Source organism: Camelus ferus, chromosome 8, assembly GCF_009834535.1.
Source record: "Camelus ferus isolate YT-003-E chromosome 8, BCGSAC_Cfer_1.0, whole genome shotgun sequence".
Classification (NCBI taxonomy): Eukaryota; Metazoa; Chordata; class Mammalia; order Artiodactyla; family Camelidae; genus Camelus; species Camelus ferus.
Genome location: NC_045703.1, coordinates 22,296,090 through 22,322,941, shown reverse-complemented (window position 1 = coordinate 22,322,941; position 26,852 = coordinate 22,296,090). Strand labels below are relative to the sequence as shown.

Here is a 26,852-nt window from a genome sequence, read left to right as displayed (position 1 = left end):
CTGAGGCCAACCTTCAGCTCTTCCAAGAAGGTCTGAAGGTTGGTTGGTTTCTCAGAGAATGACTAGGGTATAGGTAATTAGGGATTCCTGTACAGATATATGGGGCTTAAACTTTATAATCTTCTCTGCCATCTATTTGACAATAAAATGATGATAAAAAGGCATTTAAGCTGCAATTCTCTATTTGATAATAACTTGATCTTTTTTTTTAAATTGAAGTACCATCAGTTACAACGTGTCAGTTTCTGGGGTACAGCACAATGTCTCAATCATGCATGTATATACATATATTTATTTTCATATTTTCTCATTAAAGGTTATTATAAGATATTGAACATAGTTCCCTGTGGTATACAGCAGAATCTTTTTTTTTTAATAACTATTTTTATATATAGTGGCTAACATTTGTAAATCTCAAACTCCCAAGTTATCCCTTCCCACCCCCTTTTCCCCAGTAACCATAAGATTGTTTACTATGTCTGTGAATCTGTTTCTGTTTTGTAGATGAGTTCATAGTGTCCTTTTTTTTTCAGATTCCACATATGAGTGATATCATATGGTATTTTTCTTTCTCTTTCTGGCTTACTTCATTTAGAATGACGATCTCTAAGTCCATCCACGTTGCTCAAATGGCATTATTTTATTCTTTTTTATGGCTGAATAGTATTCCATTGTATAAATATACCACCTTTACCCAGTCATCTGTTGATGGACATTTAGGTTGCTTCCATGTCTTGGCTATTTTATATAGTGCTGCTATGAACATTGGGGTGCATGTATCTTTTTGAATTAGAGTTTCCTCCAGATGTATACCCAGAAGTGGGACTGTTCGATCATAGGGTAAGTCTATTTTTAGTTTTTTGAGGAATCTCCATACTGTTTTCCACAATGGCTGCACCAAACTACATGATCTTTTTTTTTCCACTCAAAATAATAATTCCATCCTCTGAAGAGGCTGTAGAGTGACATGTACACTATAGACCAGACTCTGGAGCCAGTCTGCCTGGGTTTGACCCAGCTCTTTCTTAGCTGTGTGACTTTGAGCAAGTCACTTAACTCTCTGTGCTATGGTTTCCTTCTCTGTAAAATGGGAATAGTAACTGTGTTTCAGGGTAAACTGTATTTGCAGGGTTGTTGCAGGAGTTAAATGAGATTAGCTGAGATTAATGTGTATAAAGCTTAGTGCCTGGAAGATTCTCTCAGTAAATGTCAGCTATTGTTGTTGTCATTATTATTATTTTTTGGTATCTCTGTGGGACTCTCTTCCTAGTTAGGCTGCCAGCTCCGTGGAGACTGGAGCCTAAGTATCTCTGACATTAAATGTGAGCACACTAGCCATTCTAGGTACTCAGTAGACATCGTAGTTGGTTAATTATATGGTGTTTTTTCCATGTGAAGTAAGCTGTCCTTCGCAAGTGAAAGATGTATTCTTTGTGGTGAGAAAAGAGGTCTCCTGGAGACAGTGGCCAAACCAAAGGTCATCTTCGCACCTGTGTGGTGAGGAGGACGCAGGTTTTGTTCCAGGAGACTCACAAATGCTGAACCGACAAAGGTTAGCGAGCATGAGAAACACAGCTTTGAGTGTTTCCAATTTAGAGTGAATGTCTGCTGGTTTGCTGATGCCAGTGGTATCTCAGCTGTTCTGCTACTTCTTCACCAGGCACTTTTTCTGTGGCTCCTCAGGATGGCGGAAGGGGGCGCAAGAGTGGGGCCTTCAGCAGACTCCGAACATGTTCACTTAGAAGGTACCCTGCTGTATATTAATAGGTACTGGTCAGAATATGCAGAAGTATTCAAACACGATGGAAAATGAGCTCTATTTCTTACCTTACTAAGCGAGTAGTGTTTTTGCCACAGAAGCACAGAGCCTAGGCAGAGCCATTTAATGATCCTGGTGGTGGCCTCCCTGTAGGATGAGGTGTGTGTGACAGGCAAGCTGAGCATCTGGGGGAGGCCTTCCAGGCACTTCCTTCCTCCAAGTTCCCACAAACTGTCTCCTTCAGGCTGACAGATCTCCATTTCTCACTTTCCACCTGAGAGAGGACGGTCTCACGCTTGCAGCCACCCCGCAGGTGTGCTCACCTCTACTGAGGCAGGAGACCATCAAGGTGGGGTGGAGGGCAGAGGGCGTCAGGCATGCATGCGTCTGTGAGGCGGGGTCTCTCATAGCAGTGCTGTCCGTTCAAAACAGAAGAAACCGAGCCCCACTTTTACTACATGCGAAGGTGCTTCCTGACACATTTCTCCTCCATGAAGGTCTTGTCTTGGGGCAGAACGGTGCTCACAAGAGGGCGAAGCAGTCCCTTGTGAAGAAAATTATCTGATCGTAGCTCCAGAGCAATCTGTGGGACCATATCTATGGTACCTGAGGTGAATGTTTTTTCCTTCGTTTCCTTTCCTTTTCTTCCTTCACTTTTCCATTTTATTACTCTGATTCCTGTTACTTTTCTCCTTCCCTTCGCCTTTTTTTCCCCAAAGGAGTGAAGTGTAGTTATTAAAATACAGACCTTTTCTAGGTCTGTAAACAAACTTATGGTTACCAGAGGCAGAGGGAGTTTGGGATTAGCAGACACTACTATATATAAAATAGATAAACAACAAGGTCCTACTGTGTAGCATAGGGGGCTCTATTCAATAGCCTGTAATAACCTATAACGAAAAAGAACGTATGTTTGTACGTACAACTGAATCACTACACTGTACGCCAGAAGCTAACACAACATTGTAGATCAACTGTACGTCAATTAAAAGAAAGTACTGAACATTGTTGAATATAAAAAGCAAGCAAACAAACAAAAAACCACAGGCCTAACAAGAGTGGGACCACCTGGATTTGGATACAAGCTGCACCACTTCCTAGTGGGTGACAGAGGACTAGGTCCTTACTTTCTTTGTGTCTTAGTTTCCTCACTGTGGAACGAGGCCAATGCAACAATCTCCCTTGTGTGGAACAGCTCCAGGGTACACCACCCACATTGTATGCTACAACCCTCCAGGATCGGTGGTTGCCACAAGCTCTACTCTTTGGTTAAGAGTGGTGACCTTTCCGGGACCAAATAGCCACCCCCAGATCCTCTGCAGAAAGCCTGCAGGACCTTGTGCTGGCATCTCATGGTACAAACGACGGCCCTTGGGTTATGCAATACAGCCTCACTGCTGTGACAATTTAATGCACGAACACAACTAACGCTCTTCGAAGAGTAAATGGAACGGAGTCTGTGTCTGTGCTCACTAAGCATTGGCTGTCGCTCCTTGACGTCTAGCCCCCAAACACTCATAGTGGGCAGGGTGTGCTTGTCCTCACCAACGGCACTCTGTGGTCATCCTCACATGCAGGGAAGCCTGCACTTCTAAATTTCTTTGAGCTTTTAAAAAAACTATTCTTTGATTTTTTTAAACATTATACCATTCTTGTCTAATGGGTTCAATATCCAATCTTTCTGAGAATATTAGCAATAACTTTTATGAAATTTTCTTCTCTTGCATTGCTTTTACCTCCATGTGGTTTTTAAATGTTTATTTATTTGGATCTCCCACTTTTCATATTAGATATATTTACTCAAAGTTTGAAGAGTTACGTCTTTGCTCCTCTTTAAGGGTTGGGCACTGCAGAGAGAGCTAACTGCAAACTCTGTGCGTGTTCCTGAGGCCAAGTGTGGGCTGAAGACCAGGATGATCTGTTTCAGTCGTTTCACTGGGGCAGCACCGATGTCAGTATCTTTGGGCCTTTTTCTTTGTGGTATTCATGTTCTCTAGAGGAGGATATTATAATGTCTTAGTGGAGGAGATACTCCAGGTTCCCGCAAGGCAAATATGGACAGAGAGCTGGAAAGCAGAGGTTCTGATTTCAGTGTATCCCTGACCTTAACTAAGTCTGGTGTCCTTCAGCTCAGAGATCCTCTGTTTTCCCACCTCTGGAGAATAAACATTTGTTTTTATTTTCCATGGGAAGGGGCAGTGGTCACCTGGCTCTTATATATATTGAAGTATGTATTTGGAAATCTCATGAGGATTATCAATCAATAATCCATTTATTAGCTCTACCTTCACCCCTTTTTCCAAAAAACCCTGGATGCTGCCAATTCCTGAACCTCTTGGAGGTTCTGTGGCATAAATATGGCTGCTTCTTGTCTTTCCCTAATGCTGACTTAGCAGTAAGCTTTACTGGGTCTGTTAACTCTGTTCCTCTCATTTGTTTTCTTCTGGCATCCAGAATTTGGTTGCTTCTGTCTTCTCCTCTATTCCCTTGGTCTTGTGGGTTTATGATTTTTAAAATATCTCTTTGCTGTCATTCTAGTCAAGGGAGCAGAGATAATACAATAAGCTGCCATTCTTAACCAGAAGTAAATACACAAAACCCTTGATCTTCACATTTCTCTGGAATACGCTTGAAGAATTTTAAGTGAAACCAGATTGATTTCAGTATCCATTAAAATCTTCAAACTATAATTTCCTTCTATTTAATTTCCTAATTAAAATGTTAATTTCCCCTGTAAACATGGAAATTACTGTGGGAAACAGAATACATTAACCAAATTATGGATTGAAAGTTAGCGAAAACACAGCAAAAAAAAAAAAAAAAAAAAAAGCTGTGTATTTTGTGCCTGCTGGCATTTTTGTGGTTGAAACAGTAAAAGCTTGGTTCTCTATCTTGCCTCCGCTACTTAGTAGCAGAATAAAACTTAATCTTTTTGAGACCTCTGTAAAATAGGCAAAATAACCCAATACTGCATTAAGCTGAAGGCATGGCTGAGTAGGGGATGAGTTGGGGAGCCACCGATCTCTAGTGTATGGCTAGATGAACAGCAGAATTAGTTCTCTTCCATGGCACCAGAGGAAAGGGGGAAGAATGATGGCACCTCTCAGGGGAGGTGTAAGAGGATGTGACTAGGAGATGCTCCCCACTCCTTAGGGCCCTCAGCGAATCTTTGGGGCCCATACTTACTCATGTGGAGGCCTTGGAAGAAGAGGGTTAGCTGATGTGAATAGGAAAAAGAGAGAAGGAAAAGAAATAAAAAAGACAAGAAGGACAAAATGAAGAGCATGTTGGTAGACATATTGTTGGCAGGATTGACAGTAGTGGGACATCTGGTCACCTCAGGCATCATACCCAGAGTGAAAACATGCAGTTACTAAATTAACATAAAACCAAGGCAAAAACACATTCAACTTTGACTCAGAGGTGATCTTCCAGTTAAGGGACTGTGTGGTTTTTCTTCTCCTTGGATGTCCATCTCCTATTGCCTGACTCTGGCAACTCATTAGTCTCCTCACTAGAGGAAAAGGAAGATGAATAAAAGAAGATGAAACTTGAACCAGTCCTTTAGACTGACTAGTAATGCTGGCGAAAATTTGATAAAGAAGAAGGCAAATGAACTTTCTTGATTATCAGTGGAATTAAGTTGTGGCTGCTGTAGCTAGTTTCTGTCACTGGGGATAATTGTGAGTTGGCTGCATGTCAATTTAGAGGAACGATTTGTAATTTAAATAAATTATCTACATCTGGAAGTTCCTGTTTCTCTAAAAAAACACTAGGGCTGAGTTGAAATAGTTGGATGACTTTCAAAATTTTGAATTTGTCAGATTTTAGTGGTCATTACTAGAGATGCAGACAGAGCAGGGAAAGGAAGGTGATTAGTTACCTAGGAAGAGAGACTGTTTAAAAAATTGTTAAGGTAACAATATGCAACTTCTGCCCAGGTAAGGAGTTTGAGTCAGGCACTGTTCCATGAAGAAGTACATGGCTTATCCTTTGCCATCATCCAGAATCCTAATCATAGTCCTCAGTTGGATCCACCCTGTCTAAGTGCCTTTATAGGAATCACTGGTAATGTGTGAATATTATAAAGGGGTTTGAAAAAGATTGAGCCTTTATCATGGAGTGAGCTCTGCAGCCTATAAAATAGTGAAATGTTTACTTAAGAGAAAACATACTTAACAAAGCAATTCTGATACACAGTGCTCTATCTTGGTGGTGTTTCCAGTTCCCCATCCCTGGGACATCAGCATAACCCTTAGCCAGGTGTAGTTAAGGGACTGGTCCATGCCAGGTTTTATTCAGACTACCCTCTTCTTTTCATCTTTTTATGCATCATTTCTGGTCTTCAGTGTCCCATGATGCTCTGCATCCCGTTTGACCAGTCACATCTTCATAATGAGATGAATACCCAGATTGTGGCAACGCTCACTGTCACTGCTCAGAATTCATACTTTTAAAGTGCCATTACTAGCTTTATGTCTACAGTGAATACAACTGCTGTTTCTGATTTGTTCACACAGAACAGACAGGGCTGAAATATACAGGAGGACCTCTCTTCCTTCACCGGGAACCCTTCCCAGACCCTTGACTGTTTCTGAGCTCTGTTCGTGTGTTCTGCACATGCTCAGGAATGGTAGAAGTTTTATAAACAGCCACAACTTTAAAAATATTGTATATCTATAACAATCTTTTCACTGAAATTTATACCATCTGGAAATTTCTCTCCCATTGAAGTTGAGGTCATTGGCTGGAATATCTCTCTTACACTGTACTTTTCTAACTGTGGAGCTGCAAGATTTGCTATTTAACTGGCGTTTATTCTGTGTGGCCATAGGACCAGATTAATAATTTTATAGTTACCATAGTATATAATGTAATTTTTAAATTTTATTGTGAAATATGTCATACATAATAAAGTGTGCATAAAGCCTATGTACACGATGAAGAAGACTAATAATTCAAATGCTCATTTACCCACCACTTAGCTCAAGAAATATAATATTGTCAGTCCTTCTAAAACCTCTTTGTGACTCTCTAATACTATCTTCCTTCCTTCCATCAAAGGTAATACTAGCCTGAATTTTGAGTGAATCATTCCCTTGTTTTTCTTTATAGTTTTAACACTTAATTAAATTCCTAAATAATGTTTTTTTTGCTTTTTTTTTGAACTTTAAATAAATGGAACTCTACCATATGAATTCTTCCGTGAGTCTTTTTTCCACTTAGTCTTACATTAGTATCATTTATGTCAATGCCTATAGCTACAGTCTGTTCATTTTTATTGCTGTGTAATATTCCATTTAATGAATATCCTATAATTTATTCACAGTACTATTGATAGACATTTGTGCATTGCTTTGTTTTTTTTACTCTGACAGTTAGTGATGCTCTGAACATCTTCATACATGTGTTATGGTAAACCCATGAGGCTTCTAAGATATCTATGCATGTTCAGCTTTCCTGTATAATCTCAATTTTTTTCCTAAGTGCTTGTAACAATTTACAGTGTACCAGCAGTCTATTAAAGTCTTTATTGCTTTGTATTCTTGCCAATACTTGATATGGGCAGAGTTCTTAATTTTTGCTAATCTAATCTATTTGAAATAAATATCTCATTATGTTTTTAATTTGTATATCTTGATATATCACTAAATGAGGTGAAAACCATCTAAAATGTTTGTTGCAACTTTCATTTTCCTCTTTTTGAAGTGCCTTTTCAAGTCCTTGGCTCACTTTTCTATTGGTTGACATGTCATTTTATTAATCACTTGTAGCTCTTTATGCTTTCCTGATACAAGTTCTTTGTCTTTAATAGAAGTTAGAAATATCTTTTCCCACTTTTTAACTTCCTTTATGGTGTCTTATGATGAACTGCTTTCTTGATTTTAATGTAATCAAGATTATCAATCCTTTTCTTTATGGTTGGTGCTTTTTATATCTTACAAATTCCATCATACCATGAAGTCATAAAAACATCTCCTTCTAAAAATCTTTCATTTCTTATCTAAAATTATTTTCTAAATTATTATACATTAATACTTTAGAATTCTAAAATCTTTATAGTTTTAAATTTTGTAAATAGGCTTTTAATTCCCCTGGAATTAGCTTGTAGTATGTTGTGAGTATCCTATGTTTAAGTTTTCCATATGGAAAGCTATTTTCCTAGCATCATTTATTAAGAAGTCAGATCTTTCCCCCACTGACCTGCAGCACTGCATTTTTTCCCCCCCAGAAATCAAGTGTCCATATTTTCATGGCTTTCTTCCTGGGCTCATTTGTGTTACATTTTCCTACTTGTTTTTCCCTGGGACAATTGTATGCTATCATGTATGCTATAATTTTATGAGTCTTCATGTTTATTAGGGCAATTCTTCCCATTTTACTTTTTTTTTCTCAAGAGTGCCTTGACTCTCTACACGTCTATATAAATTTTAGAATCTGCTTGTTGAGTTACACGCATGCACACACACACATACAGTACTTACTGTAATTTTGATTGAGATTGCATTGAATCCACAAATCCATATGGAAAGAATTGATAGTTTTATGAAACAGCCTTCCAAGGGATGAACATGTAATTCTCCTATGAGGCTACCATCTTGCAAGGAAGTCAAGTACATATATAGATATTCCAGTCCAGCAGTCCTAACTTCAAGTCCTCCCAGCCTAGGGGCCAGGCATGTGAATGAGCAAATCCTCAGATAATTCTACTGACCAACTATAGGGTCATTTCTAGCCTTGAAGTATTCCCAGCTTAGGACCTAGACGTTGTGAAACAGAGACAAGACTTTTTTCCCTTTTCTGAATTCATGACCCATGGAAAATGGGTCAAAATATAGTGATTATTGTTTTAGACCCCTAAGTTTGCTCTTTTGTTATGTAATAATAAATCATAATAAACAAGTCCTCTTTAATTTCTCTCAATAAATTGTTCACTAAAGGTCTTGTGCATGTTAGAGTGATTTATATTTGATTATATTAAATATTACTACAAATAATATTTACTTATGTATATATCAATTATGGGATACATGTTTTATTCAATTTTATAACACCTTAATTGAATTGATTTTTAAACCTTGACTTTGTACCCAGCAACCTTATTAAACTCTCCTATTACTTAAAAAAAATCTTGCACACATTTTTAAAAATTTTTCATATATACTCTTACCACATGTAAATTTTTCCAATTTTGTCTCCTCCTTTTTAATACATGGAGAATGTAAGATATTTATTTTTCTTGAATTATTGTTCTGGCTAGGAGCTACAATACAGTGGAGACAAGAAGTGGTGTTGGCCAAAAACCTTATCATATTCCTGATTTGAAAGCCCAATGTTTCACCGTAGGTTTGTTGTGTGTTTATTGTAGATTTAGAAAGTTATTTTTTAATTTTTATTTTACTAGGAGTTTTATTAAATGTTTAAAAAGTTATTTAATGCCTATTCATCATGTATTTAGATAAACATTATTTTTCTATACATTTCTGGGTTTGGTTTGCAGATATTTTGCTTAGACTTTTGTATTTATGTTTATGAGAGGCCTGCAGTTTTACTTTTTTGTTCTGTCTTTGGTTTTGTTATCAATGCTGTACTAACTTCATAAAATAAATTGAGAAATGTTTCCTCTTTTTCTGTTCTCTGAAAGAGTTGTAAAAACGGAAATGTTTGTTCTTCAAGCATTTGGTAGAAATCATGTTTAAAATAATCTGGTTCTGGTGTTTTATTTTGTGTGTAAAGATTTATATCTCTGGAGTCAATTTCTTTAATCAATAGAGGAAAAGTCAGGATTTTTATTTCTTTTTGAATCAGTGTGTAAACATATATTTTAAAAGAATATTCCACTTTACCCATATTTTAAGTAGTTTGTTTGCTACTGATTCTTTGAAATTTATGGACATTCGCTTTATGGCCTGACACTTTTTAAATTTTTATAAATTGACAAAGTGTTCATAATGTTCTTTTATTATCTTTTTAATCCATGGTGCAAACATGGCATTATAATCTTTTTTGTTCTTAATACTCTTTATTTGTGCCTTCTCTACTTTGTTCTTGATAAATCTTGCAAGGTATCAATTTTACTAGCTTTATCAAAAAAAGCAGCAAACTTTTAGTTATGTTGATTTGCTATAATATGTCATTGTTTTATATTTCATTAATTTCTGCTAATATTTATTCCCTTTCTTCTATTTTCTTTGGGGTTTATTATGTTTTTTCCTTGCTCTAGCTTTTCATGTTGATGCATACATCAGTTATTTTCAACCTTATTTATTTTAATACAAACAAGTAAGGCTTTGCATTTTTTTCAACCTGTTATTTCCAGGTTTGATAAATATTTTTCATAATCGTCCATTTTTCATTATTTTAACATTTCTTTGATCTTTGTGTTATTTACAAGTATGTATTTCAATTTCTAATACAAGTGTGTTTTTCATTACTATTTTCTTCATAATTTCTAACTAATTTTGTTGTCTTAAAAATGTGGTCTTCATTGCTACAGAATCTTTGAAATTTGTTGAGAATTGTTGAATCTACTCCTTGTTTAATTTTTGTAAGTGTTTTTTTGTGCGCTTGAAAAGAATGTATGTTTTCCACTTGCTGGGTGCCATGTTCCATATATGTCTGTCGGCTCGAGGATAGTGTTTGTGTGGTATTGTCTCTTACAGTGTGTTGCTAATGCCCTTTGATTGTGGGCTCTGCTTTTACCTGTATGCCTCTTTGCAAGAGCATTCCTCCTGAGCTGGCTTTCCTTTGCCTCTGTCTGGTGGGCACATGAGGGCACTGCTACGTGAGACCATTTTAAACTACATTTTCGGTTTAGATTTTTTCTGTTTGTTTGCTTGCTTTTTGACCGTGTAGGTGATAGAAATTCAGGCCCCTGTATTCATCCTCAGTGAGGCTAGCTTGAGGTTGAGAATTAATTCCCAGTGTAGAGCCAGAGGGGGGCATGTTTGGCACTGTCTCCTTCTGTGGAGTGGGTTTTATTCTACTTCACCCACTGAGAGAACTGGTCCCCCGAGGTCTTGGCTTTTAAGTTGTTGTCTGTGACCTGAAGCCTGTCCCGCTCAGAGCGCTAACGATTGGCATGTATCTCCCAGGCAGATGCTGGCTCCAACATTTACTTTCCCCTGAGGATTTATGCCTTCTCATCATTTCTGACATCTGAGGAATTCCCTTACTCTCTAGCCAACTTATCCATGCATTAAAATCATGATTTTGTATTTTAACTAGCAGTTTTATTTGTGCAACACTTGGAGGGGTTTCCACATTGCTAGAAAGATAAATCAGTAATGTAATTTGGGAACCAAAAGAAGTTAGAGCAATCCAGCATCAAATGATGATTTCAGGTGAAAATGGCTCTGGATTTAATTTTCCAGTTGGACTGTTCCAGAGTACAGGAGGAAATAGTGTAGTTAAGAGGATAAATGAGAAAAGAACTAGAGAGCATGGAAGATTTCTCATTATAAGCTCTTTCCTATCTGCCAAACCAGTGCAAAACTTTCTACTTCCTCTCTCTGAGTTTCTATGTCTATAGTGAAATTAATAGTGCTACTTCCCAGATTTGTGAAGCTTTAATAAGGAAACAAATACAAAAATGCTGTACGTGGTACTTTTGCATAGAGTAAGCGCTCAGTGAATGTGGGGTAAGTTTGACTCTGGGCCTCCTAATAGGACTATGATCGGTGCTTCCCAGAGTTTTCCTAGAGATACAGACAATGCTTCATGCATGTGATAATCTCAAAATGAGAGCTTAGACTAAATCAAGTAGAATTAGGAAAGGCAATTCCACAGCAAAAGAATCATGTTGAAGAAAACATTCTGAGGGGTGCCCTTTTAACATCCGTCTCAGAGAATTTCCACAAAGTTCCAAGGAACAGGAGCTCACAATATCTTGAAACACTTGAAGCCTGATCGATTTTAGACACCATCCTGCTACTTTGATTCTCAATAGGGCTGCTCACTGGTGACAGTGGTAAATATGGGACCCTTCCTTGGATCTTAGAATCGAGGATAAAATGTCCCAACTTACTGCCTGTATTCTTATTTGATTTTTTTTCCATGTGCATTTTTTATAGAGTGGGTATTAATTGCTAAAAGGCAGGAGAACGACTTTGGGTCAGTTGGGACTCCTAGGATGCCTTAGTATCCAGCAAAATGTAGCGACTGCAACTTGGCTCACCCTGGGTGAGCACAGATTATCTTTGACATTTACTGGATGGAGACATTTCTTGCCACAGGAATGGAGTGTTTTCCAGTTGATTTTCAATGGAGAATGCTCAGTTCACTGTGATAGTTGGTTTGGCAGTGTTCATTGCCATTAAAAACTCCTTCATCTTGAATGAAACTTAAAATGACTCTGAGCCTGGGTAAAGAAGGAAAACTTGACAAAGTAACCCTGGGTACTGCATGAGTCATAGAAGAGGAAAGACATCAAGGGCTTCTGTCACTGCACGTCTCAAAGACCTTGAATGATGTCGGGGATGGACTCCAACTGGTCACCTGGTCACACCCATGGCTTCCTCCCTGGCTCTCGAACTGCTTCTCATGTTACTTAACTAAGCTTATGGAAAAAACTGCATTCAGCATATATCACTCTCAGATCCTTTATAATCTACACACGTGCACACACATACACATGAATGTTGAAAAGGGCCATGAAACAAAAGAACAAAGATAAAATGTTTTCACCAATGGTTAGAAAATTTTGAAGCCAAGAAATGCATTTCTGGGAGAAAAACAGAGTTCATTAAAGAAACAATTTTATGGTCTCACCTACATTTCTTTTTGCCTCTGGGCATGGAAGTATGCATTGGTAAGCTTATAATGTGCAGTTATTAGGCTCTTATCAAAAGCCTGTTATCTAAAATACTTAGATTCTTAGATTGATTTATAAGTATGCATATTTTCCAATGACATAAATGGGACCCAGGGAATATTTTCAATTACATTTATTATTTCATTCTGAATATAATAACACTACTTAGCTCTATGATTTATTTCACATGAATACTAGCAATAAAAGGGCACTAATTCTCAGATAATCATGTTACGCTTCCCCATCAAGAACACTTTCATAGTACTGATTAGAGTAGCATCAAACAGCAGGTCCCCTCTCAGGCATTTCGGTCCTCTGAAAGGAGAAACATTTTTCTTTTCCAGAATGTGATAAACACTTAATAAAGGTTAGTTCCCTTTTCTGCAAACCAGGCATTGTATATTTTGTTAATTGATAAAAATTAGATGTAATCTATGTGAAAACTAGAGAAAGATTTGTTTCCTTTTCAAAACACAATTTACTCCATTAGGTTAGGGTTTCTATCCTGAGACCATGAATCCCCTGAAATGTGCAAAACTGTGTGTGTGAGTAGTGCCTCTGTGCTTGTTTGTGTGTGTGAGAGGGAGAAAGAAAGGGAGAGAGAGAGGGGTGTTGTTTGTTGGTGTTATTTTTTTCTGGGGCAAAGTCTACAGCTTTTCTGATTCTCAGAAAGGTCCGTGATCAAGGACCCCCTGCCCAAAGGTAAGAATCCTTTTTCAGGTGAGTTATTTAGTTATAAGAGCTTTTTTTTTTTTTTTTTTTTTTTCCCTGCAGATGGAAAAGCAGATTGTGCTGTAGTTCTGAAATCATCTTTTCTAACAACATTTATCATTAAAAAATCTTAATGTTAGAGAAATTAAAATGGAGTATTCTGCCAGTGTTTGAGAAAGAAGAGTTCAAAAATAGCTTTTGGGAGCTCCCCAGGATTTTACAATATTCTGCAACTATGGCCTACTTTCCTGAGACATTAATAATTGAGATATATGGCTCTCTTTGACTCGGCATCTTAAGGCTTATAATTTAGTCATTCAGTTTTACCTTGTTGTTTGCCAGGTCTTCACATCCATAGCTCTTCAGCTGTGTCTAAAATTATGAAATTCAATTATGAGATGATTGGAACTTTAGTATAGCATTCAAATAGTCACCCTCCCTCCTCCTCCCACCTTTCCTTCTTCCTTTCCTTCCTTCCCTTTCTTCTTTTTGCTTTCTTCTTTTTACTTTTTTAGTAGTCTAAAAATAGATGTATTTTGCAGTGAACCCTGTGCAATAAAATAATAACAGAAACAAAAGCAATATGGTTTGATCACCTAAGATCTTTCTCTTATTTATTGCTTATGATTTATTTCTTTAAGAAATAGGGGGGAGAATGTTCCTACCTCCTTAAGCAGGAAAAAAAATAGCTATCCTCATTAAACTAACATCTGATCTACTGTAGTCCTGACTTTCATTTCAAAGCACTAATAACTTCTTATTGGTAGAAATACTCTGAATAGCGAACCGTCCCTGATTGACGGCAGGGCCATAATTCAATCACCAGCTTCTACTGACATTGTGATCCCTAGGGGTGCGGCTTGAGGCTTTAGGAATGGCAGCTAAGTTCCAAGCCTGAATTACAGCTCCGTTATTCAATCTCGAGCCGTGCTTTGTTATTTATAGGACGTAGGAAAAGAGTGTGGACTTTTCGAAAGAGGAAAACAATAAATCACACTAACAAGATGACTGGCTCTAATATTAAAATGTAAACCTCTATGATGTAGAGGTAGAAAGATTAATGAGCATATGACGTAGGGTTATTAAAGGTGTGATGGGCAGGAGAGGGAATGGATTACGGGGAAATTAAATGAAGTATTTCACTGGAAGGCAATCAAGTTCCATGGAAGTTTTTAAATGACCAGCTAGTAGAGCCAGTTTTATTACCGTAGTGACTTAACCCAAACCCACAGGCTTTTCTCAGACGCCCTTTCTCCTAAAATCCCTGAATCTTGATGTCGTGACTACAATCACAAAGGCATGCAAACACAGTTGCCTGTTACAACACTGCAACTGATGTTTTCTTTTCTTCCTTCCTTCCTTCCTTCCTTCCTTCCTTTCTTTCTTTATTTATTTTCTTTCTTTATTTTCTTCCTTTCTTTTCTTTCTTTCTTTTCTTTCTTTTTTTTTTTTTTTTTTTTACAGTTATTACCCTCCTGGGCTGGTGAGTCATGACATTTGGGAAGCCCCGAGACAAAGGGATAATAAAGTGATGGTTATCAGGAATGATCACCAAGTAATAAATGGACCGAGATCATTTATCTGAGGTCATTCAAAGATATTAACATGAGGAATAAGGAGAAAAACATGTTTTCTGATGCTTCTGCTTGACATAGTACGTCAATTAAGATATTTACGAGTTCCTATCAGAGGAGCCCAGATTACTGGCTCCTGTTTCTGTGTAACAGAATCAGTCGCTAAAACCAATTTCTCAGCACACACCCTTTAACCTTTGCTGCGGTGTTTTTGCCGTACATTTACCTGATTCCCTCCTTCCCCTCCTTCATCATCCCTTCAATGCCTTAAGCCTCATTTCCTGTCTAGCAGTTCATAAAAGAAAAATGTCACCCCCGTCACCCTCACCCGGCCACCCTCCCTTTCCTTCAGATTTATAGGTCTTTGTCTTACAGTTAGTTATTGCACCTTTGTTTAAAGTTTGTCAACCTGTCAAACCCAGCGAGTCCAGACGTTCAGAAATCTGCAAGTCGACACTCCCGTCTCACAGCGGAGGTATCATTTGCTTCAGTGCCGATTCCTCAGGCAGGATCAGTGGAACCGCTGTGAAATACGGAAAGGGAGACAAACGGGGCGTTAAGAAAAAGCCCACCCCCCCAAAAAACAAAAAGCCTTAAGTAGACACAGTTGATGAGATTTTTCAGGATATATCGACCTCACTGCAGGTCCAATAGGTCAGTAGGACCACCACTGTTCCACGTTTGCTGCGGCTGCACTGCCTGGATGCGCTCTGTTCCTTCAATCGCTTGCGTGGGGTCTAAATTTCACTGACCCGCTGCTCAATTTCACTCCAGAAATGTACTGAAGTATGATTGCCGGGACTCTTTAATATAGTTGCTTATGGAGAAACAAATGTTTTAAATCTGTGCACTTAAAAGGCTTTTCTCCGCACCAAGCAACTGGAGCTTAAAAAAGAATTTAAAAATAGTCTTTTTATGGGACTCGGTTTGCTAGTGTTAATCAGTTAATTGTTAGAGAATTAATGAGATGCAGTGCATTTCACAAACACATTGTTACTTAGAGGATTTTATATTTTTTCTTCTTTTGAGGGGAGAGATGGTCTCAGGATAGTAGAGCAGAAAGGAACCCTAGGTGGGTATCTGTACGAGTCTGCTGGGGCTGCCATCACATGGTACCACAGATTGGTAGCTTGAACAACAGAAATTTATTTCTCACAGTTCTGGAGGCTGAAAGTCCAAGATCAGTGTGTTGGCAGGTTTGGTTCCTCGTGAGGCCTCCCTCCTGGGCTTGTAGATGGCCACCTTCTCCTTGTCTCGTGTAGCCTTTTCCCTGCCTGTCTAGGTCCTAATCTCCTCTTCTTACAAGGACACCAGTCAGCTTGGATTCAGTCCCACCTCAATGACTTCATTTTAACTTCATCACCTCTTTAAAGTTCTTATCTCCAGATACAGTCACATCCAAGGTACTGAGGGTTAGGGCTTCAGTGTGTGAATTTGTAGGGAACAAAATGCAGCCCATAACAGTATCATAGTCTCTTTGTTTTGGACAAGAAGAAACTGAGACCCAGAGAGATAGAGTAATTTGTCCATGGTCACACAGCTAATTATTAGCACACCTGATATTAGGATTGGAGCTCAGACTTTGTAGTTATCAGTGTCCACCTGGCCAGTGTTTAAATGAAAACAGACAGAACCTAAAAGAGAAGACTGAAGTCCCAGCATTGGGCAAAGAGTAAATATTCAATAAATATCTGTTGAATGATTGACAGCCTTTCTTAAATTAGAAGTAAGGACGTGTTACCAATTTAGTGGCTTTTTAGGTGTGTGTAGAGACAATAAATGGATAGAGAAATAGACATTGGACAGAAAGACAAAAAGAAAGAGTTGGCCAAGAACTATGAATTAGGAATCTACCTAGCAGAGTCCCAGCTCCACTACTTTCTAAGGGGTTCTTGTCTTCATTTTACATCCCTTCAAACACACCCACTGGTGGGGAGCGGTGGGAGAGTTGGGCGTGGGGATACAAAACAGGGAGCGGCTGGGAAGGCAGCAGACAGAGTCAGTATTCCCCGTGGTAAGTGATTAGGTAAAAATGCTTCCATGAGGAGGCGCCCATGGCCCTCCCAGCAACACAGACACAGATATTTTGGGTTTGCTTCTCCGGAAGTGGGAGGTGCTGAGATCTTGGCACTTGACACAGACACTTGAACATGGCAGTCACTCAGGAATGAAAAGAGTCAGTGTATGAAAGAATAGCCATCAGGCACTGAATCAGGGCATCCATCTAAGACTATAAACTGAAACAGGTTCCTTGTAGAAACCCCTGGCTTATATCCGAGGCTGTTTTAGACATAGAAACTACTCAGAAGACAAGATGCGTATCCTGCTCACCATGAACTGGGAAAACGACCTCGTGAATTAATTGCATGAGCCAGTTTGTGTCTCACCCTTGTCTCCCAGCCTTAAAATGCCTTTTCTATGGCTCACTCATTAGTTATCTCATACAGTAATTTATATATTTATTGGATAGCCTGTATATGTGTGGATCAGTTCATTTTATTTTTCTTAAATATATTCTCCTCTAAGTAGGGATTGCTTGATTCTCTGTATAAATTCTAGCACCTCAGTAACTAGCTCCATCACAAACCTGTTTGGAAAGTTCTATCTGCCCTTCTAGAGGGTGTGAGATAAGCACCAATCTCCTTCCTCTACTGGCTCATCTGTTCTCTCTGACCTTTGGTCAACATCTCTCCCTGTCTCCATATCTCTTATTTAGATTTTGCTCACTAGAAGTAATAATTATCTCTTTGCTAGTGTTCAGAAGTGATTAGACATTGGAGATTTCTGGGGAGGAGTCTGAAATAAAAGGATATGAGTTATTGAAATCAAAGTGGTAATTTTGATCATCCTTTTGACATCTTTCACTACAAGTTAAGGCATCTTAACTTCTTAGATCTTTTGGTTCACCTACTTCCCTATCTCTTTAGGACAATCTTTCCTTTCCTTTCCTTGCCATTGAATACTTCTTGAAATGAGTGACTTTCAGGTCTTACAGATAAAAATGGCAATTCAAGCTGTTCAAAGGAGGTGTAAGTGGACAACTGAAGGAGTTTCTATTAGAAAGCAAGCACATCAACGCGTTATTAACAAGCTCAACCTGAGGTCTTCCTCCTGCTCCGACTGTGTGAAGTAAGTGCCACTCACTGCCCTCTCCTTCTCAACCTTTTGTTGCAGAAAGCACAAGTCCTGGAGACATCAGGAGAGTAAGGAGCTTCCTTGGGCTTCCAAATGGTGCTCCAATGAGATGAACTGCAGGCACCCATAGTGCGGCACAAAAAAAAAAAAAAAAAAAATCTTGGAAAACAACCTGAGAGAAGAGTAAAATCCTGAGATGTCTACTTTTTAATGGTAGGAAATGGTCTTCTGCCTCAAGTCACTCGAATCCCTATGGGTTATTTTCAAACTAAGCTAGAACTATTTATGCTAAACTGTGTATGTGACGCAGCAGATCTTTCCTTTTCCTTTGAGTCTGGGTGAGTCCGAAGTTGGCAGTGAGAGGGAATGTTGAATATTATACACAAGGAGTTGGGTAGGAACGTTGAGAGCCAAGGAGCAGTTTTTCCTACCCTTCCTATTGTCTTAAAATTGTCTCGAGCACTTTTTCTCATACTCCCTAAATTAAAAAATCCCAGGAACCAAGTGAGACAAATCACCCTCCCCTCTAGTGGATTTTTTTTGACTCTCAGAAAAGTAGAGACAAGCCAGTCTGGAGGGCAGGTGATGTCAATCATTTGCATTTTTCCCACCTACAGTTGTTTCTCCCTGTGAACTTCTTAATATCCTTCCATTTCACACTGGATAGTCCACCATCTTGAACTGCTGTCTCATCATTTCTTTGGCATGGTTCTTGCTCCTCATACAGATTCCAAGCCCCTTAAAGTCAGGAGCATCAAACCTAGCACTCGGTCTATATGATTTAATTGACTGATGAAAGAGAGGAGCAAATAATTTAATAGACAAGTGAAGAGACAGAGAAAAAACTTAGGAAGATTTCTAACATTTGAAAATGTCAGTGTCTTCTTCAGTTTTCACACTGTGTGGATTTGGAACTGTTCACAAAATCTCAGGGCATTCACGGGAACCCTGAGGACTGCCCTGAATGCTGTTTCTGCAAGAGAGGTCTAATGGGTCATGGTATGCCAGTGTAGACAATGACATGAAAATGCTTAATGATCACGTCTCCTAGAATTTCCTAGTCTTCAGATGAGCAGGCTTCAGCCTTCTGAAATTAAAGGCTAATGACGTTCAACATTAATTGACTGACAGGCAGATTCAGACACGTTTGACATGTCTTGTGTAATCTTCATGATGATTCTGTATAGAAGGTACTGGAATCCCTATGTCAAGGATGAGAAAATTAAGCTTTAGAGAGTTTAAGTAATGTGTGGAGGTCACGTGGCTCAGAAATGATGAATTTTACCTGTTTAATTCAGAGGCCGTAACCAGCTACGTCTTGGACTGCTCCTGGAGCTAGGCTTTTTGTTTCTGTTATTGTTGCCTTTTTTTTTTTTTTTTTTTAACTAAGGCAAGCTGTAGAAATGCATTTAAAAGAGTAAGGAAAAGGAGAAACACTTGCAGCATTCATGGAAAAACATTGAGAAGGATTTAGTAGGAAATAAACATCTCAAAAAGTCTTTTATTGATATAGATGTTTTCATTTTTGTGGTAGGAGAGTAAAAATAATTTAAGGGATAAACTTTTGAAAAAGTTTTGAAAAAGAAATTATTCTATTGAACAGTAAAGCCCTCTATTTCTTTGAAAATAGATTTTTTAAAAACAAAGTAAGACGCCAGAAAGGAATTTCTGAAGGGGTGGTTTTATTTTGCTTCTTTAGACATGAATTATGTTAGAAGATTACATGCTGTTCATGTTTCATATTCAACAATGTGTGCACATTCTAAAGATAGAACCAGGACAAGGGCAGTTATTCCCAACAATATGAATAATAAATTCCCACTTGCCCTGGAAAAGCTGTCTTCATAGGGAAATTCACTTTGAGATAATTTTCCTTATTTTTAGGCACTTAGTGTACTATTAGATATGATTTTTCTTTTTCCAAACTACAAATTCCAGACTCAGGCTAAGTCTGGAAAGTTATTAGAACTTATTTCTGTTTATTCTTTTCACCTGTGGTTTAGGGAAAGACACATTCTCAACTATCACGGTTTTGATGGACAAAATTCATGCATATCCTGTGTATTAGTGGGGAAATGTGTGAATTTTATATATATGTATAATAAAAATATGTATAATATAATAAATATATATATAATCATTTCTCCAATAAAAATTGGTTAAAATAGACTATTAGCACTGTTTACTCTAGTTTTAATAACCATTAGTAGGAATCAACAGAATGGAGTGGTGGAAATTCCATGAGCTTAAGAAGTAGACCTGCCTAAGATCTAATCCTTGGCTGTGTCTTTAGATAAATTACAAAACTCTGAACCATGATTTTTTCACTGTATGATTAATTCCCTGAATTTCAATGAACTCATATATGCAAAGTATGGCTCTTGGTGGGCATTTAATAGTTTCAGTTTCCTTTCTCTTTCCATCAAGCTTATTTCCTATTCAAAGATAGAATTATGGTGAACTATATGGGCACTTGAGAACAAGGTTCAAGGCTGATTGCTAGTACTTAATAAATTCATTGGTTGTTCCGGCTAATCTGAACCCACAGATATCCCTGTGAAGTCTTGCCAGAGGTCCTTTGGAAGATGGCATTAGTATAGCATTGACAGCTCAGGGAACTGGAAATAAGCCAAAGGTCATAAATTGCCTCGCTTTTTGCAATCCCAATATGAGGGAAACTATATGCCATTTTGGGGGTAATTTGAAAAGCACATGGTTTGGAGTTATTTTGATGGATTAAGTATTTTTCCTGAATCATCTAGTTTAGAAGATTAAAACTTGATTATAAAATACCAAAATGTCTTTAGATGTAGAAATAGTTAAGCATAAATCAAATACTCCAGGTTCATGAGAAAATAATCAAAAGAAAAAGTGATGCGGTGCTCTTTGAGGTCTGATATTGGAATGAAGAAATGTTACAATAGTTTATTGTTCATAGGGTAATATATTCTTGCAGAATTGTTTTGGAACGCAGGCACTACCCAGAGTTGATTGGTGCTTGGCAACACACCAAAATAATGCCCGTGATGAAGGAAAGTTATGAGAATGTAAACTTTCCCCCCTTAGTACCTTATGTCTTTTACTTCAAATCCAGATAGAGGTGGTTTCATAACTCTTCTATGATTGAAAGACATTCTGAAATAGAAGCTCTCTGGCAGAAAAAGTTACATGATTGTCTAAAGCAGTAGGGCTTAACTTCTGGGGTCATAGACCCATTTAAACACACTTAGTGGAAACACTTAAAGCATACAGGATAATAGGAAGCCTCCCTCAGATGGCTGTGAGGTGCCATTCCTGGTTCTTGGCAGCTATAGCCAGTCTCAGTGGACTCGCAATGTGACGGGAGAAACTCTTACCCTGGCCGCCAAGCAGTTCTTTATCTTATTCTCAACAGCTATTCCTTAATTTACTCTTATTTTCCATAATTCTTGTCCAATTGCAGTCTCAGCAAGGACCTTTTTTCTCTTCCATTAAATGTTTAAAAAATTCTATGAGAATGAACCATCTTAGTATGCTTCCCACTCTCCCCCCACACCTCTCTCTTTCCCTCCTTTCCTCCTCCTCGAATTCAACCACCTGTGCAGCAGACCCCAGGTCCCTTCCGTGTCTTCCATGACGTTGCTGGAAGAGCTTCCCTTTTCCATTATCTTCAAACTCTCCTTATCTGGTGGTGATTCCTACCCCTCCAGTAAGCACTCTTACCTCTGCCTGAAGTTATGCTAAGAGAACCGGAAACAGGAAAGCCCTGTATGTATGCATCCTGGAAAGTACCAGAGGGAAAGGGTGAGACCTCTTCCCCGGGCAGCAACAATGACAGCAGCAGAGAAGAAAGGTGGGGCCACAGTTGGGTGGGTATGAGAGGAATTTCCTGGCAACTTCCAAGGACCAGGGCATGCTTGAGGGTGCAGGCTAGTCCAGGAGCAAACTAATAACTGAGGAAAGGTGCTGCCAAAGTGAGACTGAGAAAGAAGCCCCAGAAACGAGGGGGAATGAGCACAGAAGAACATGAAACTGAGGCCCTGCCTCCCAGCCTAGGAATAAAATTAAATATCACTGGTTGTGGATGAGGCAAATAGGTGGGATACAGACCAAAATCACCAGAAATTCTCAATGTTTCTAGGCAGTTCATCCATGGACGATTACAGATATGCTATACAATATGACATTGTTGGTCCACTAGACTTTTTGATGTGTTTTTGTGGTGATAATTCTAATTCAGTATTTCAGATATTCCCAGGAGTACTGGGAGACAGGTCAGATGAGGAGGAGGAGGGCTTGGAAGATGGAGAAAAAGAGCATGTGGTATAGGCCTAAGATTAAGATCTTAAGCAATTAAGCAGCACTATTTACAGTAACCAAGACATAGAAACAACCTAAATGTCCATCGACAGATGACTGGATAAGGAAACTGTGGTATATTTATACAATGGAATACTACTCAGCCATAAAAAAGAATAAACCGATGCCATTTGCAGCAATGTGGGTGGACCTGGAGATCGTCATTCTAAGTGAAGTAAGCCAGAAAGAGAAAGAAAAAGACCATATGATATCACTCATATGTGGAATCTAAAAAAAGACACAAATGAACTTATTTATAAAACAGAAATAGACTCACAGACATAGAAAACAGTATGATTTTCTTATGGTTACCAGGGAGAAAGAAGGTGAGAAATAATAAATTGGGAGTTCGAGATTTGCTGATAATATCTACAATATAAAATAGATAAACAAGTTTCTACTGTATAGCAAAAGAACTATATTCAATATTTTATAGAAATCTATAATGAAAAAGACTATGAAAAGGAATACATGTATGTATATGTATGACTGAAACATTATGCTGTACACCAGAAATGGACACAACGTTGTAAACTGACTATACTTCAATTTTAAAAAATGGGAAAAAAAGATCTTATGCAATTAATAACCAGAGGATGGGAATATAACAAAAGCATGAACTGAAGGATGTTTGTCAAGTAAATGGCTAAAACAAAGATCCACCTACTGATTCTAAAGCACTGATTTACTTCTCTAAGAATTCTACCAAAAAAAAAATGCATATATATATATATATATATATATACACACATACTCCAAAAGCCTTGAAGAAAGAGATGCCTCCTTATGCTTGTACGATTGTATTTCATTAATTTTCACAATCTGCCACTTAGGTAGGTAAGGATGAAAGTTTCATTGTTCTTCATTTCTATATGAGAAAATTGTTGGTTGGAGCAGTAGACTGGTTTAATCAAGGAGGGAAAGAGTAGAAGTGAATCCCACTTACCTGTCTCGAGTTCTACTCTAGAGCCCAGCCTCCCTGCTGCAGCCAGTGGTGTCATGCCATGATGTGACATGGGCTCTGACAACCCAGGGACCCTAGGGGACCCTAGCACTCTCCCCTCCTGTGGGAGCCCAGGAGAAAGCAGCTGTATCACACGGTCCTGCTGCCTATAGAAGACCAACCTCTTCCCCTCTGCCTTTTTAAGAAGTACTTGGTGTTCTCTCTCTTTATAAGCTTCAATTAGATTTTGTTGATGGAGGGCTTATGAGTACCGTTTTATGGATGTTTTAACACATTTTCTTAGCTGGAAGCTAGTTTAGGAGCCAGTTTGAGAAGCTCGTAAATGAGGACTACAGGGAGCGGTCTTTCTCTAACACATTCCTACCAATTGACTTCCAAACGTCACGTGAGTTTTTGTCATTTTCTGGGTAGATTTGTCTTTCTTGTTGAATCTGAGCCTTGTTATCTTGTGGAAGAATAAATTTGACTAAGAGCGCATATAAGAAATAATTGTTCACATAGCCTTTTGAAAGCCTTTAAGCCTTGAGTCTTGTCCTAAGTGCATGAAGGTCACCCTGATCCACTGTCAGGGGCCAGAACCTTTAGGACCGGGGTGTACCTGGATGGGCAAGAACCTCCATCCTCAGGACAGCAGAGTCTGTGGGACTGGGGCCCTTCATCCTTTCTTCCCAAGCCTGGTGACTTACTTTTTCTTGAATAAACTGTTTATTTTAGAACAGTTTTAGATTTACAGAAAAATTGCCAAAATAGCACAGAGAGTTCCCATACACACCCTTGCCCCGTTACCCGTTTTATCCACATCTTACGTGAGTAAGATGCGTACATATGTCTTAATTCATGGACCAATATTGACACACTATTAATATTAGCAACTAAAGTGCACAGCTTATTTAAATTTCCTTACTCTTCCCCTAATGTCCCTTTCCTGTTCCAGGATGCAGGATGCCACATTCCATTTATAGTCATTTTGTTACCATGACTTCTTGGGCTGCTCTCGGCTGTGGCAACTTTACAGACTTTCCCTGTTTTGATGACTTTGGCAGTTTCGAGGAATACTGGTGAGTTGTTTGTAGATCATTCCTCAGTTAGGATTTGTCTGATGGGATTCCCACGATTCCCCTGTGCTGGTGGGTGTTGGGGAGGAAGACCACAGAGGTGAAGTGCCATCCTTATCCCATCATGTCAAGGGCACATGTTATCAGCGTCTGTGATCTCCTGGCGGTGGTCATGTCTGTCGGCTCCTCCACTGTCCAGTCACTTTCTCCCACCTTCCTACGCTGTACTCTTTAGAAGGAAGTGATTTCATGCAGCCAGCCACCCACCCAGCTTGAGAGGGGAATTATGCCCCATCTCTTTGAGACACAGTATCTATGTAAATTATTTGGAATAATTCTGCATGGGATATTTGATTTTTTCTCTGCTTTCCCAATTATTTATCTACTTAGCCATTTATTTCTGTTACAATGGACTTGTGGATATTTGCTTTATACTTTGAGTTATAACCTATGTCTACCTTATTTTGTTGCACAAGTTTTTCTAGCTTTGACTGTTGGGAGCTCTCTCAGTCAGTCCCTGTGTCCCTTTGACTTTCCTCTATTTTATGGTTTGAAAACTATGAGTGTTTGCTTGCTTTCTGGCACTACAAGATACTCTAGGCTCATATGGTACATTTCCAAGGAGCCCTGGTTCCTTTTACTGAGAAGAGTATTAGAAACCATGATCTGGGTCCTAGTTGTGCTGGTTGCTCCTGGTGCGTCATTGCTGCAGAGCTTTGTCAGTTGGAGAAACGAGGCGTAGACTAACCCATGCATCTAGACACAGCTATAATTACTTCCATAGGTAACCACCTGTTTCTAAATGTAGATGTAAGTTTACACTAATGTCTCTAACTTTCGACAATGGGACTGAGATTTTACATACAATAGTGAGTTTTATCATTTGTTATGGAACGTTGTAGCTTTCCCTGATTCCTAACCAGAGACTGGAGGGGCGGCAGACTGGCAGTGGGAGAGTTGGAAGAGTTGTGGAGGCTCGGTAACGTCTGGAGAAGCAGCAGAGGAAAACAGAGGCTGCCATGGTTAGTAGAAATAGAAAAAATATCAGCTAGAACAGCATCCCTTTCTGGTGCCTTCTGGTGCAGGGGGCAACAGGTTTATAGGCTTACTGTAGCCACCTAGAAGGAAGTGTCAAGAAAGTCAGTAAAGACGGTCAGAAGTATCACAGATTAGAACAGTTTAAAAGAGTGAATAAAGATGTCTCTGTGATCAGCAAGCAAGTCACCCATCCACTCAGTTCACCGGCTGCCATTTAGTTATAGTCATAAAATAAGGCTGACCAAAGATTTTCCTTTTTGAGCCCCGCAGGTCCACGTTGGTCCTGGCCTGAGCCTTTCTGGGATGGCTTCTTGGCCACTGCAGTTATTACGCCACATAGAATGTTCAATGAGTTATGTGATAAATTAATGTTGGTTGATTCGTTTTCCTTGAGACCTTTGAATCTTCCTCTCCCTGCAACGGCCACTGCCTTTTTTTCTGAGTCATCATCTCTTGCTTAGAGCAATGCAATGGAATCTTTTTTTTAAGATAATAATTTTATTAAAATACACTTCTTGCTACTCCACAAGCATATTGAAACAAGTTTCCTGGTGGATAGTGTAATACCTTTTTTTTTTTTGGCCTTTGTACACAATTTTTATTTTTAAAACATGTCAAAGCATCACTGATTTTTTTTTTTCAAATTTTGGATTGGTCTTTCTGCTCACCTCTTTTCAATCTAGTTTCTGTTGCCTCTTCTACTTAAAATCCTATAAAGAACCCCTATTTCTGACAGAACAGAATCCAGCATGGCCTCCTCATGGCCTGCAGAGACCTGCCCTTTCTCGCTCCTCAGCGCCATCTCCCTGCACACCTTTGTCCTCCCCCATGACCTGACCATTCTCAGAAGCACCGCACCCCCCCCCCCAACCTTTTACCTATTGCTCTCTGCCTTTGCTGTCATTCCTGACTGTCCCTCCGCACTTCCTGCTCAGTGCGGGTGCTCCTTGGTGACCCATCCCGCCCTCTGTGGACTGCTGAATATGGAACATATTCTCTGTTATCCCACACATCACAGTACCCTGCTGTGGTCAGCAGACTTTTTCTGTAAAGGGCCAGAGAGTGAATATTTCTGGCTTTGCAGGCCACAGCATCTTAGATGTAACAATTGAGATCTGCTGTTGTAACCTGAAAGCCGCCATAGACGATATATAAGCAAATGAGTGTGTCTGGGTTCCTGTACAATGTTACACACAAAAATAGGTAGCAGATCAGATTTAGCCCACAGGCTGTGGTTTGCTGACCCCAGCGATATTCCAGTCAATTGTTAGCTTGTCTCCCTTCCTCACCAGCTTGTGAATTCCCTAAGATGAGAGCTGATCTTGTTCATCTTTCTATTCTCAGCATCTAATCTGGGCCTGGCACATCATGAGTGCTTAATAAATGCTGCACAGAGGAATACGTGAATTAATAAATGATTTAATAAGAAGCTGGAAACTAAGCATTTAATGATGTCAGTAAGAAC

At 39.0% G+C, this 26,852-nt stretch overlaps 1 long non-coding RNA gene across 10 annotated transcripts in view; it reads left to right on the top strand.

The window, feature by feature from the left end:
• Positions 1 to 26,852, top strand: part of LOC116665292 — a 335,340-nt gene that overhangs the window by 225,853 nt on the left and 82,635 nt on the right. For all 10 annotated transcript variants that reach the window (XR_004321832.1, XR_004321831.1, XR_004321834.1 and 7 more), the window contains 2 exons: positions 18,032 to 18,205; positions 24,229 to 24,352. This is a non-coding gene — a long non-coding RNA (uncharacterized LOC116665292). The remainder of the gene's footprint in view (positions 1 to 18,031; positions 18,206 to 24,228; positions 24,353 to 26,852) is intronic.